Source organism: Tamandua tetradactyla, chromosome 15, assembly GCF_023851605.1.
Source record: "Tamandua tetradactyla isolate mTamTet1 chromosome 15, mTamTet1.pri, whole genome shotgun sequence".
NCBI classification, from domain to species: Eukaryota; Metazoa; Chordata; class Mammalia; order Pilosa; family Myrmecophagidae; genus Tamandua; species Tamandua tetradactyla.
Window position 1 is genome coordinate 69,446,350 of NC_135341.1, and position 13,292 is coordinate 69,459,641.

Sequence of the window (13,292 nt, forward strand, 5' to 3'; positions counted from 1 at the left end):
TGTACTGAGTTTTAAGAGAGAATGGGAGGAAAAAAATTTGAGGAAGGGAGAAAAGATACTTTTTTCAAGCAGTTTGCTGAAAAGAGAAGAAAAGAAATGGAGTGTTGGCTTCTGTAGGAAGTAGTGCCAAATAAAGACTCCTCAATTGAGTGTCAATATGATATGCCAAGTCTCTGGAATAGGATCTGTCACATGGCAGCCATTACTATCACTGTGAACCCATTCTTGTATTGGGTAATCTTGGCTGTCAGAAAATATTTATATATTAATACTTTCCATCATGTAAGTACCTATGAATTTAAGTGACTAGGTCAGCTTGAAAAGCATGGCAGAGCTCATTTAGAAAGAGCATTCTTTCCCTAATTCAGTTATCTCATTTTTACCACATTCCAGATGGCTACAATATTCCAAGGACAAAATCAGTTACCATGTTCTCCTCAACTATTTTGGGGCCATCACACCTGCACTGAGACACATGGTCTCCCAGAAATGCCTCATTCCTTTCTTGATAAATGAAAACACATTTTCTCAGAGAAACAAAGTCATAGTGATGCTGACATCCTTAGCTTAAGCCTTCCCACTTTTCTTAAATCTATTTAATTTACACTATAGTTGAAGTAATATGAGGATTGGGAGAGAGGAAAGACTAGGAGAAGGGCTAGACCAAGGAGAAAGGAACACAATCAGGTGAGTGAGGAAAAGATTCCTGTACAAATGACAATAGGGGTTTCACCAGAATGAGAAGGAATAAGTTAACTCTACTGCAATTATTTTAGTTTATATAGGATTCAGTAGCTATAAAAAGCATCTGTGTCCCCACAGTGTCCAATTTCCACTTCCTAGCAATAGTACCTTGATTTTCCACTGAAAAGTATCCCTCCTCTACTGCTTACGAACTTGGTGGGAATGCAGAGCTAGTTGTTCTGCTCTTCCAGGGCAAGAGGTAGGCAAGCCTTCAACCTGGACTGAATCAATTCTTACCCTTAAAGGAAATGGAATGAAGAAGGAAAAGGGTTCTCACTGTCTCCTTGCCATGGAAATTCCCTGAAGAGACAATCCACTGGATCCTACTTTCCAGGTACAGGGTTCATCTTCAGTCAATGGACCAGTTGTTCACACAGGTATCTGTTCCAACTGGTCAGTATCATGCTGTACCTGTTGTTAAGTATTTTGAATATTACTTTGAGGTTGCCCTAGTGCCTTTCCATTCCAAGGCTCAATTCTTCAGGTCTTCCTCTATGTCTGTGAGTTATCACATATCATAAAAGTCATTTCCTCTGGCCTTCTGGTTTGTTTTTTTTTCTGAGTCAAGTTAGCCACCGTTACTTACTATATGTTTTCAACCAAAGCACACCAGAAATAGAGTGGACTAGTATGGAAACCTGATAGCTAATGTGACAGCTTTGGACTTTCAAAATGACTTCTTTCAACATGCCAATTAATAGATTGGAGTCTGCCCTTTAAATCCTTCCACTACTTTTACTCACTCATTTGATATAATTTCCCACTGTTGGATGACAATTTGAACTGCTTGTGAATCACCAAGTCCTCTATGACATGTCAACAAATTGATACTTAAAACTCTGTTCCCCTGTTTGCTCTTGCTGTTTCATAATAATGAAATAAATAACATGGAAACATCTAATGTGAGCATGGGAGGATTCGAGAAATCCTTTGTACCTACTAACCTCCATTTAGGGAATAATGAGGTCTTTTATCTATTAAAAAAAAATTCTTTTTAAAAGCTAAAATGGAAATTAGTTATCTAGATGCCCCTCTCAAGAGCCTTTTGCTCTTGGCTATGAAACCTTCATTTGAAAATCTTTTCCTCTGAATTCCCTGCCACAGTTTTATGGGATGTTCAATGTAAACAGATGCCTCATATAAATTTCATTTTTATAGGTAGCTAATATACTAATATCCTACAGGGATAATTTAAGTTCCCAGGTGTCCAGATTTTAACTAGGCTACAAAGAAAATTTAGCCAAGGACGACAGGACAAACCTAAGCTAGAAATGTCATGGCTTTTTCATGAGGCACAAGGATTTCAGCAAACTTCAAAACAATGTCACACAAAGAACAATGTGGCTAAGGAAGAGACTGCATTAACTGGGGTTAATCAAATTTATAGATTATGTTGGGACAATTTAGAAGCATGATATCCTTGTATATATTATTTATATAGACCTTTAAACTTTGAGTAGTAAAATGTCTCATAATGAGATGGCATCAAAATATCATCTCTTCCTACCAGGTTACTGTATTCTGAGAGAATAGGACAGGATCCATGCTATTGGAGCATATATAATGCAAACATATATCAACAACACACATATATATATAGTTTCTATGCTTGAATCAAATGAATTCCCTATCAAGATGAATTTTAAATCTTTGCAGAAAAAGGTACCAGCCACACTTTATACCAAGACATTCGTGAAGCAGATCATTAACTCTTCCCTAAACATAAAATTGGTCTCTGTTAGTTATTCAAGCATAAGACTTGGGGTCACCCCTTGCCCTGGTGTAACAAGTCCTTTTATAGCTGCCTCCCTAGTACCATATGGAATGCAGGGCTCAGAATTCGGCAGGAGGTTGGTATACTGGCTTAAAGGGCAACGAAGCTTTCCGGGAAGAAAGGAGTGCCTGCCTTCTGAAGGATGGATATTATAAGAACCTCTCTAAATGATTAGCTTAGTAGCAAATGAGGTCTGCAAAGAGAGAGAGGACGGAAAAGCAAGTTGGTCTAGGGGTGCTGACACAATGCCTGGGATTAGGGTGCTCATGAAGCGCAGACTAGTTTCGGGGCCGTGTCTGTCCAGGGCTGGTGAAGCCTTCAGCATACAAGTTCTGCTTTGGGCAAATGTGGATCCAGTATGTGAGTGTGATCCAAAAGAACATGCGGCAACCATGCAGCCTGTGCAGCAGCTGAACTTCAGCACAGCAGTGGGGTGCAAGTGAGTGAGAAGTTTTCAAGTAACAGTCCACGTGGCTGCAACAGAAAAAACAGCTGCTTAAAAAGGAGCTTTCACCCATTAGAGGCTCAACAGTCCTCTCCAGGGCTCACTGAGGTGCAGGATGGAAGAAAAATGAACTGTTTCATGAGGGTGAGTCCCAGGAAGTCTTCACTATTTGAGGGTGCAGCAGGCCTGAAGAAGCAGACCACTGGATTTTCTCCTAACCTGGACAGGTGCGCGCTTGAATGACTATTTGGACATATTTGCACCTCCTGTGGGTGAAGCAGTCCATCTTGATTATACACATATACACCGTCAATAAACATGCACTTACATCGTTCTATCACTTTATCGCTCAAACCCTCCAACTCTGTAAACAGAGTTAAAATGATTTACAAAGAGTTGCACATTTTGCCAATATAAGCATCACTCCTCTTTTGTAAGTAGCATCCCTCATCTTTCCCTTTTAAGTACATTTTCTGTAAATTATATTTCTAGCACTCTATTCCACTCAAAACAAAACTATAAGAAAGGGGAATCCCAGGCAGGCTCTTTCTGTACCATACACTCAAATTACCCTGGGGCTTTGGCAGAATTCCTGAATTCTGTTCAGATTTCACAGACAGGTAGGCAGATACCCATTAAATTCATAAGTGCAGTAGGTGTGCTTCAGAAACTGCGAACTCTGGGACCCAAAGAGAAAAGACAGAGGGCTATTCACCTAAAGAAAGGGAAAAGCCAAAGTTCAAAACTAAAGACAACAGTCACCTTAAATCCAATTCATACACTGATTCGTTCATTTGCTCAAAATTTATTAAGCTCCTCTTACATGTAGATATCTCTGCTTGGTATCAAGGGGGTGAGAGATAGCATGAGATTGCCTTCCGAGGTGTAAAGCATATATTCTCATCCCATTTAGCTATGAGGAAACTGAAAATGAGAAAGAAAAGGATGTGGTATTCCTAGAATGTATGCCGTAAAGTAAGACAAGTCTATAAGTAATATAAGGGGGAAACCATGAAGTCACACAGGTGTGGGACAGAGACAGTTCATGCCTTCAAGCAGCTGTAACAAGTGCCCTGAGATCCCAAGATGCAATGGTGGCTGCAAACAAGATGAATACAGAGTCCCCAAATCAGTGCCAGGTTCAAATCTTGGAGGTTCCTGTCCCCTAAAAGACTATGACGGCACTCACTTCCCTCCCTCACACCATATAGAATTCAAAGCCAAACAGTATTAAATGTTTTAAAAATTAAAGAAGTCCATCTGAGTTCTGATTTTTCTCCCCATGATGATCATTTACTGTTTTCCTTGAAATAATATTTTCTTTCAAAAACACTTTTATTTTTTGGTATTCCTGTTTTGCTAGTTCACTAAATTCTTTCTTAGTCTACCGATTTCAGGGGTCAGCAAATGATGGCCAGTGGAATAAACCCCGCCTGCTGCTTGGTTTTGTCAGTCAAGTTTCATTGGCACACAGCCACACTCATTCATTCATGTGTGATCTGTGGCTGCTCGGCCATTACAACCACAGGGTTGAGGATTGCAACAGAAGCACGTGGCTGGTAAAGCCTGAAAGATTCGCTATCTGGGTGTTTATAGGAAAAGTAATCCTGCCCAGGATGAAATGCACAAAAGGTATGCAAATGTTTACCCATACCTGGGAAAATAGGCTGACAACTTCATGAGAAAGCCTTATGGGTTGGTAGGTTAGTAGGGAGGGAGGGAGACATTTTATCTTTATAGACAGAATCTCTGATTTAATCCATCTCCTGAGAGCAGATTGTCCAAGGGCAGACTCAAAACTGACTAAGGTCATGAAATTGATGTGCATGTAAAATATAACTGTCACACTGACCAGACCTCCCGTCTTATCCATACCCTGCTACTACAGAGCCAGCCGTAGTTAAACTGGTGATCAGAAGGTTTCTTGATGTCCACACCACCAGTTTGAGAGACTGAATTGAGTTGTAATGGCATAAGATCAAGAGAGCTTAAAGCAGCCTTCTTCTACAGGAATAGCGTTCTCAACAGAGCTGGGTTCCAGAGTCCAGGGACTCCCCAACAGTGCTTACATCACACTAGGAGGGCTTGGCTCTGTAATCTTTTCTCTGTTTTTAATCTTTTTTCTGTGTCATCAGCCTCTCTTTCTATGGACACATTGTTTCCTTAAAAATCTGAGTCTATGAAGTAAAACACAGTCAAGTTTTGCAAGCCTACCCTCCAGTTCATTCTGTCTCTTCAGGTCAAGATTCACTCTCATCTATCGTTTTTCTTTCTGAAGTTTTCAAGGACACCTCTTTGTAGCCTTCAAGTTCCAACTCAGAAGAGTTGATGCATCTTTTTTTTTCCTTTTTGTTGCTCTTCATTCACACAAGTTAAGAATCTCAACCATTCTCATTGTCATGCACCTCACAGTGCGAGTAATTACTTTCTCAGGAACTCATTTGGTGCCACAAGCATGTGTTCACCTATTCAGGGATGTTGACAAAGAGCTCATTTAAAGGCCCTAAAACCTTATCAAATCCTGATTTATACAGGTAACCACATCAATAAACACATCAAAATCCTGCTGGGTAAGTGACAGTCGCTAAATAAAACCGAATGTGGCTCTTTCCTGACTGACTCCAATTTGGAACACGCAGCTCTCTCCTGGATACCCTTTAGAGTGTAGCATTTCTGAACTGGTGGCAACTCTCCAGGCTCTGCTGACCACACGTTTGATTTTGTAAGGCATTTTGCACCAGGGTTATCAGAAGGTTTTAGTCATTTCATTTTCCATGTGGCCCACCACTTACAACACTGAATTGATCATTTACCAGTTGCCCAACTATTTTTATTATATTGACATAGGGCAGACTAGGTTAATGGTGCCCTTCAAAGAAATGTTTGCAAGTCAAGTAGGTTAACTTTTTAAAATTCTTCGGAAGATGGAGGAAAGAGAACAAAAACTAATATTTTTAAAGCCAGTCACCATGTTAGGTGTTTGCCATGTAAGATACTTATTGTAATCCTCAAAGCACATGACCATTTCAAAGACAAAAGTGTTGAAGCTCAGATAATTTGAGTAACTTGGCCAGGTTCTCATTGCTGGGAAAGGGCAAATCCATCTTACTCTAAGTTCCAATCTCATGCCATCATACTATGTTGCCTTTTTCTAACAATAATTAGCTAGAAGCTAATTGATATGAGCTTACCAATATTACCATTATCATGAGAAGCTTCTGGTGTAGAACTTACTCTTGGTTTTAGACTTCATAAACTCACCAAATCACCCACAATTGTGTCAATTACTTTCTCGAATAAGATAGAGACCAAAACACATAAGAAAAAAATGGCTTTTCCATTTTCTTCCCACAATAGTAACTCCCTAATAGTCACCAAGAAACATAAGCCCCAGTTAATGTTCATTCAAATAATTCAACAGATATTTACTGAGCACCTACTATAGAACATTTGTGCTGAGTTTTCTAAAAGATTCTTGCCACAGATTGACAATAAGCGCTGAACACACTAGCCACATATGACTAAAGATCCCAAAGGAAGTATGAGCAAAATAGGACTGGACCTAGAGTTTGAAGAACAAACACATTTTAAAAATCCCTGAGATTATATATATTCAGCAGTAGCAGCAAGGCCCAAGAATGTGTGATTTAAACTCTGTTAACCACACAGAAAGTTTGCACTCTACTGAGAGCAGCTGACATCAAACCTGTTTCATGCATATGGCAGCCAGTACCACCTGCAACATTCCAGAGTATGAAACAATTCAGATATTGGGGGGGGGGGGGGGAGGACCAGGAGGAAATGTGAAAGTTAATAGTTCTCTGAGCTTTAGGATCATCTTCTCAAAAATGGGGATGATACCCCTTTCTCACAGGGGCATTGGAGCATTAACGAGCTAAGGTTGGGATAATGTTCAACCATTTAACAAAAATGTAGCAGATAGCTACCTAGGGTACAAGCATAAACAATACAGAGGTGTCTGTATTGACACTACGCTCTCATAGGTCTTTATGTGTAGGAAGGCAGACGGACATTAAATGAATAGTTGCAGAATGAGCAACATAATTAACATTTGTCAAACTCTACAAAGAAAATGTGAAGAGTGCTATAGGAGTATGTAATAAAGGGTCCCTGTGGCAGGCTGAAAAACAAGCCATTCAAAGGCATCTATGTACTAATTCCCAGAAGCTGTGATAGATTACCTTACAAGGCAAAAGGGATTTTGCAGATGTGATTAAAGAACTTGAGATAAGGAGATTATCCTGGATTATATGGACGTGTCCAATGCAATCACAAAACTCCTTAAAAGAAGAGTGCAGAAGAGGGAGGCCGAGGGAAATCTGACTGCAGAAAAAAGTGACTGGAGTAATTCAATGTGAGGAAGACCCACCCACCACTGCTGGCTCAGCAGATAGAAGGGACCATGAGCCAAGGAGTGTAGGTAGCCACTAGGAGCTGGAAAGGGCAAGAAAACGAATTCTTCTCCAAAATCTCCAAGAGGTAATGCAGACTGCTAAAGCCTTGATTTTAACCCAGTGAAACTTGCATTAGACTTTGGACCTACAGAACTGTAGATGAGACATTTATGCCATTTTAAATACTAAGCTGGTGGTGATTTATCATAGCAGCCATAGGAAACTAATACAGTCCTAAACTTAGTCTGGGAGTCAGAGAAAGACTCCTTGAATAATTTACCTGAGACTTTACAGGTGAGTTGAAGATAGGTACAATGATTGGCCTGCTAATTCCTGTCCCTCCTTCCTCATTTCATGCCCCTCCACCTGAAGAAGATACTAAATCTTCTTCACAGGTGGCTGCTGCATGTTTTCCTGACATAGCTGGTCTAGGAGGTCATATTCCTGACACTTCTACATAGCTCTGATTAGGACTTCCTGCCACCAACATCCATAACACATTCATTTTTTTCAACAAGTATTTTTTGAGCACCTACTTTGTACCAGGCACTGTTAGAAATGCTGGGTCTACAGATGCAAACAAAAGAGAACAGACATTCCTGTTGAGGGCACAGGACAGGGGATAATCTTCATGCAAAATATTAACTCTGTTCCATCTTAGTTTCTTTTGAGAAACAGAAACACACTCGAATAAACTGGTGTAATCTTAGGTAGTTCGGTTGTATTGAAAAGTGCTGAGAAACAAGGAGCTCAGCCAAAAAGAGGCCTCATAAGAAAAAAACAAAAAAACCCACCTCAAACTCTAGTAATTGAGTGGCCAGAAGAATCACTTGATGGTGCTGCCTCCTGTTCCTTGCCGGGATGTATTAGTAATACAGTTGCAGCAAGAGATGGCCTCTGGATGTAAGATTGGAGAAGGTTCCATCTCAAAATCCTATTGCTAAAGCTTAAGCATAGGTTCTAGTTCACGCTCAAGCATGAAAAATTCTCAGGTAGTTGAAGAGGTAACAACAACAAATATCACACCACAAAAATAGCCTAGCATAGACATTGCCGAAGGACTGCACAAACCCATAAAAATATTTAATACAGTTATTTCACAGCAAAATTCCACTGGAATTTCAAAAACCTAATGGTTTTGGGGGGAGGGTTCATTTTCATTTTTGTCTGTTTGTTTTGTTCTCAAACCACACATGCAATCCCAGTCTAGCATCCTTTATGTGTCCTGCTAATTGAACCCCTCTCCATCCACTTCAGAGAAACCAAGGAAAACCTGACTGAGATGTTGGTAGAGTTTGTCTTCACCAGGCTTTTAAAAGCCTGTTGCAATCATACCTAGTGAAAGAGAATTGTGTAGTTGCTTTAACTGCCTGTTGGTTTGAGACGGTGACCTACTGGTCCCTGCATATTTGGGTGGGAAGCATTAATCAAGCATTCCATTCCTTTGTCAGTGTTAGTTAAATATAGTCAAATGATCCTATCTGCGTGGGTTGTTTAGACCTGTCAGAAGTAATCTGCCCTTTCTTGAGGATTGCCAAACAGATTTTCATCCCAAGTGACTCATTCATTTATACCTGCCTAAATACAAATCTTACTTCCCTCTGTAAGTTCTGGCAAACCCTCAACAACCCCACATGTGCTTAACATGCCATCCTACATAAAATGATGAGACTTGGTATAGATTCACCACATTCCTCTGAATGCTAAAAAGGATGTGGCCAAATTTTCCTCCAGGGAGCGAGGGAGAGTACAAAGTAAATTGAGGGCAAACCACAGAAGTGGCAAACACAGAGCCTCATGCTTGACCTGGAAGAATGAATGTGAGGACTTTTTTTATCCTTATTGACCAGAACCCAGACCGGGAAAGTTGGTATTACCCAAACAAAGCACAAGTAGTTGGTCAAAAAAAGCATTGTTAGAAACTTGCTGGGGTTTGCCACATGATAGAGACCTTAAAACACAAAAGACAAAAATGAAATGCCACATCCACACAGAAAAGTATTCATAATAATAGAAGGCATTGCTGAGAGCCGTTCTCTTCATCGTCACAGGAGCATGCTTGTTTTTGTAAAACCATCAAACAGGTTTGACTCTTTCTTCCTCTTTGTTGCCAGGCTCTTTGCACAATTGGGCTGCAGCAAGAGATGTAAGAGTCTCAGAATAATAATAATCTAATGGCAAAAAATTATTTATCGGGGTGGGCCACAGTGGCTCAGCAGGCAGAGTCCTCACCTGTCATGCCAGAGACTCGGTGCTTGCCCATGTTTAAAAAAAAAATTTATTTATCAGAAGTTTTAAGAGCAGAAAACAATTTCATTTTTACCCATTCATGGTTTTCTGGATTCGTTTCTATTTTTTCTACAAAGGTCACAATTTGTATTAGTTATTAGGAGACAAAAAATTCTGAAGATAACTGGGAGAGGACTGAAAACCACAGTGGACCACACTGAACAAGGCAGCTCCTTTTAATACAGTTATGAGCAAGACCGGCTGTGCATTCCGAGCCAACCAATTTTAACCACTTAAACACCTTCTTGTTGGGTTGCATTTAAGATCCACTAACTTGTATTGCTTCTCACATGCTTCTGGCTGCATGTTTTTGGAAAAAGCTAAATACCTAATTTGTGTTACCTTTGGAAACAAGGGCGGGGAATATGACCTTCTGTACCTATATTATGAAGCAAATCCTCATATCATGGGTTGACTTTGAACTGGAAGAGGCCCTCTCATTTGCTGGCACTAACCTAAAAATAGAGAATTTCCATTATATACTCACAAAAGTGGCATTGAGCTAAGATTCTCTCTTTAGATAACCACACCTTTCTTCTTACAGTGATGGTTTTCATATCTTTCTCATTAGATTATAAGCTTGTCCTTAAATTGATCATAGTGCCTAGAACAAGATTTGGAGTTGGTATGTTTCAATAAACTCTGCTGAGCAAATAAATGAAGACGCTATATCAATGGGTGTCAAACATTTGGGGGGGGGCCTCAAAAAGAATTGTTTAAATTCTTACACTTAACCCCAATATTTGAAATAAATCAGAGGGGCTGATTTGATTGAAGTGAAGGCAGAGCAGGACCAAAGCTGAGAGTGACCACATAATTTATCATGCAAACTATGACACCCTAGGGAGCGATTAATAATTAATTAATTATTAATTATTAATTATTAATAATAGCTTTGGGTCAACACATTTTGCAAATCACCCCTTTTTGTTTTAGCATGATCACAAGTCCAGATATTCCCAGATTAGTAAAGGAAATGATTGGGAATTGATCACAAAAAATAGAAAACTCTAATGGGAGGGAGAAAAAGATACTATAACTAAAGTCCAGAGACAGACAACAAATTGGGCAAAATCTTTTATTTACAAAACAGAGAGGGCTAATTTGGTCAATTTAGAACGTGCTCAAACAAGACAACGAGGAAACAATGAACCTTCCCCAAAAAGGCAAAAGATAGCTGCATAGGCAGTTCATACAGGGAAAAAATTCGCGTGGCAATACACAACAAAAATACAACATGATCCTCAATCTCACTCATAAAGAAATGTATATTGAAATAAGAAACCATATTTAATCTAATAGTTGGTCAAATGTTGAGTGCTATGATAACCTGATGCAAGCTAGCCTATAGGGAAGTACTTATTCTTAATACCAATGATAAGCATAGTAACAGTTTCAAACATTCAAGAGAGCAGTGGCTATTAAAATAAAAACACAGATTGTCTTTGGCCTGCAACAATCACACAGCTAGAAACTGACCTGATGGATATGTTTGAAGAGCTGTATCCACACATACGCGTATATCGGAAACATGCACCATAGTTTGTCATAGTAAAAACATCCAGCAATTAAGGAAAGATTAAATACACTATGGAATGGGATAGCCATCCAGTAGAATTCCATGCGGTCAATAACGTGTTTTTCAGTGAGGTAGTTTTGTGTGTTCTGAAATGGAAAAATCTCAAAGACTTCTCATTAAGGTAAAAAAAAAAAACAAAAACGCAGGATCAGAGCACTATGTATATTATGTTTTTTATTCCGCACATTTTGAAAAGGTGCTTTATTGATGTTATACAGTATATGTTTGTTTTGTTTTGAGATTACACCAGAGGCTATTGCTAGTGTTAGAGGGATTGAATGGTGGAACAGGGGCAGTATGGAGATTTTTACTCTCTATTTTATACCTTTCTGCCTTGTTTGAATTTTCTAAATATGTTCATGTGTTCATATAATAAATTTTTTAAATGTCAACAGAGGTTATCTGTGTGGTGAGATTATCGTAATAAATATTGTAAAAGGTGGAAAAAGCTATGTGTTGGGAAAACAAAATGGGATGTTCCAGACAAGAGATTTTCCAAACTCATAATCACACTGCGTCCCTCTGCACATGTATTCTCACCAGGACCCACCCCAACCCTGTCCACACACACACACACACACAACTACTGAAGGCTACTATGAAACATAAATCCATTCCTTTGCAAAATATTTATCAGTTGAGCCACCCAGGCACCCAAACGTTTATTACAATTATTGAACTTAAAGAGATGCCATCCCTTGTCCTGTGGTGAGAAAATGACCATATGCATATGTATAAGGAGTTGTGAGTATATCCCATGATGAATGAGAACACGTTCAAAACCAAACCCAATATCCATCCCATCCCCTCCTCACTACTGGCTCTCGGTAAATAGGAGAGGCCACTGCTTCTAAGGAGCCTTCCCTGACATCATCCCCTCAAAGCATAAAATCCACACCTCTGTATGTGGCCAAAATAGCCATGCTCTGTCCAGCTACACTCTTCTGAAGAGGCACATGGCTGGGGTAACTTGAAGTTATCACTGGGAAGTAGAGATTTCTTCTTCAGCTACAAAGGTAGGCTCTTCTGAAAACCTACTAGAAAGGCAGCTTCCTTATAGAAACCAGCCACCACAGTCCACCTGCAGACCCAAGTAAATTTTGTTCTCCATCTGGTCAAGTAACAAATGTGGGTGTGGGGGTAGGAGAGCATGGAGCCTTGCCCTTTCTACCAAGATATGTTGTATAGGGGTGGGTGGGTGGGAGGGCAGACCTTAGAAGCACTAAAAGGATTGCTCTTCCATAGTATAGCCAGTTCTCCTTTCTTTATCCTAGTAGATTATATGACTTGTCATGTAGGATTTGCACCGTCCTTTTTAATTTTCTAGCCTAACAATCTTTCAGAAGCATAATAGTTGCCTTTAAAATTCTAATTCTCAATCTAATCTTTTCAACAATGATGGGCTTTATTTCATGAATAGGATATTAACAATAACAGTCATTAGGCATCTACAATTACTGAGCTCCAGGCTAGATGCTTTACATATACCCACCCTGCAGAGTCAGTAAAAGTGCACCCACTTGATAGATGAGGCAACTGGGGCTCAGAAGGATTGAACAAGTGCATAAAGTCATACATCCAGGAAGTGATTGAGAACCTATTTAAATGCCTCATGGATGCTATAGAATGTCACCAGAGCTAAACTGAATAAAGATGAATTTTCAGTAAGAGTCTGGCCCTTCTTATCATCATGCATAAATAAAAGCAAAGACTGGATTCTACATAATCAACTGGATTGTGAAAGTCTTAAGGTAGAACTCAGTAACAAGTTCATTCAGCACATCTGCACTGATGAAAATGTTCTATATCTGTGCTACCCAATAAGATGGAAATTAGCCACACATGGCTGCAAAGCAAGTGAAATGGGGCTAGTCTGACTGAAAAAGCAAATTTGTATATTTTATAATATTTAATTCACTTAAATAGCCACATGTGACCAGTGACTGGGCTGCTGGACTGAGCAGTGCAGTTCTAGCCAAAACCATTCAAGAAATATTAGTGGAAAGATGAGATAGAAAGGAGAGGACGGAAAAGGACAAGCAATGA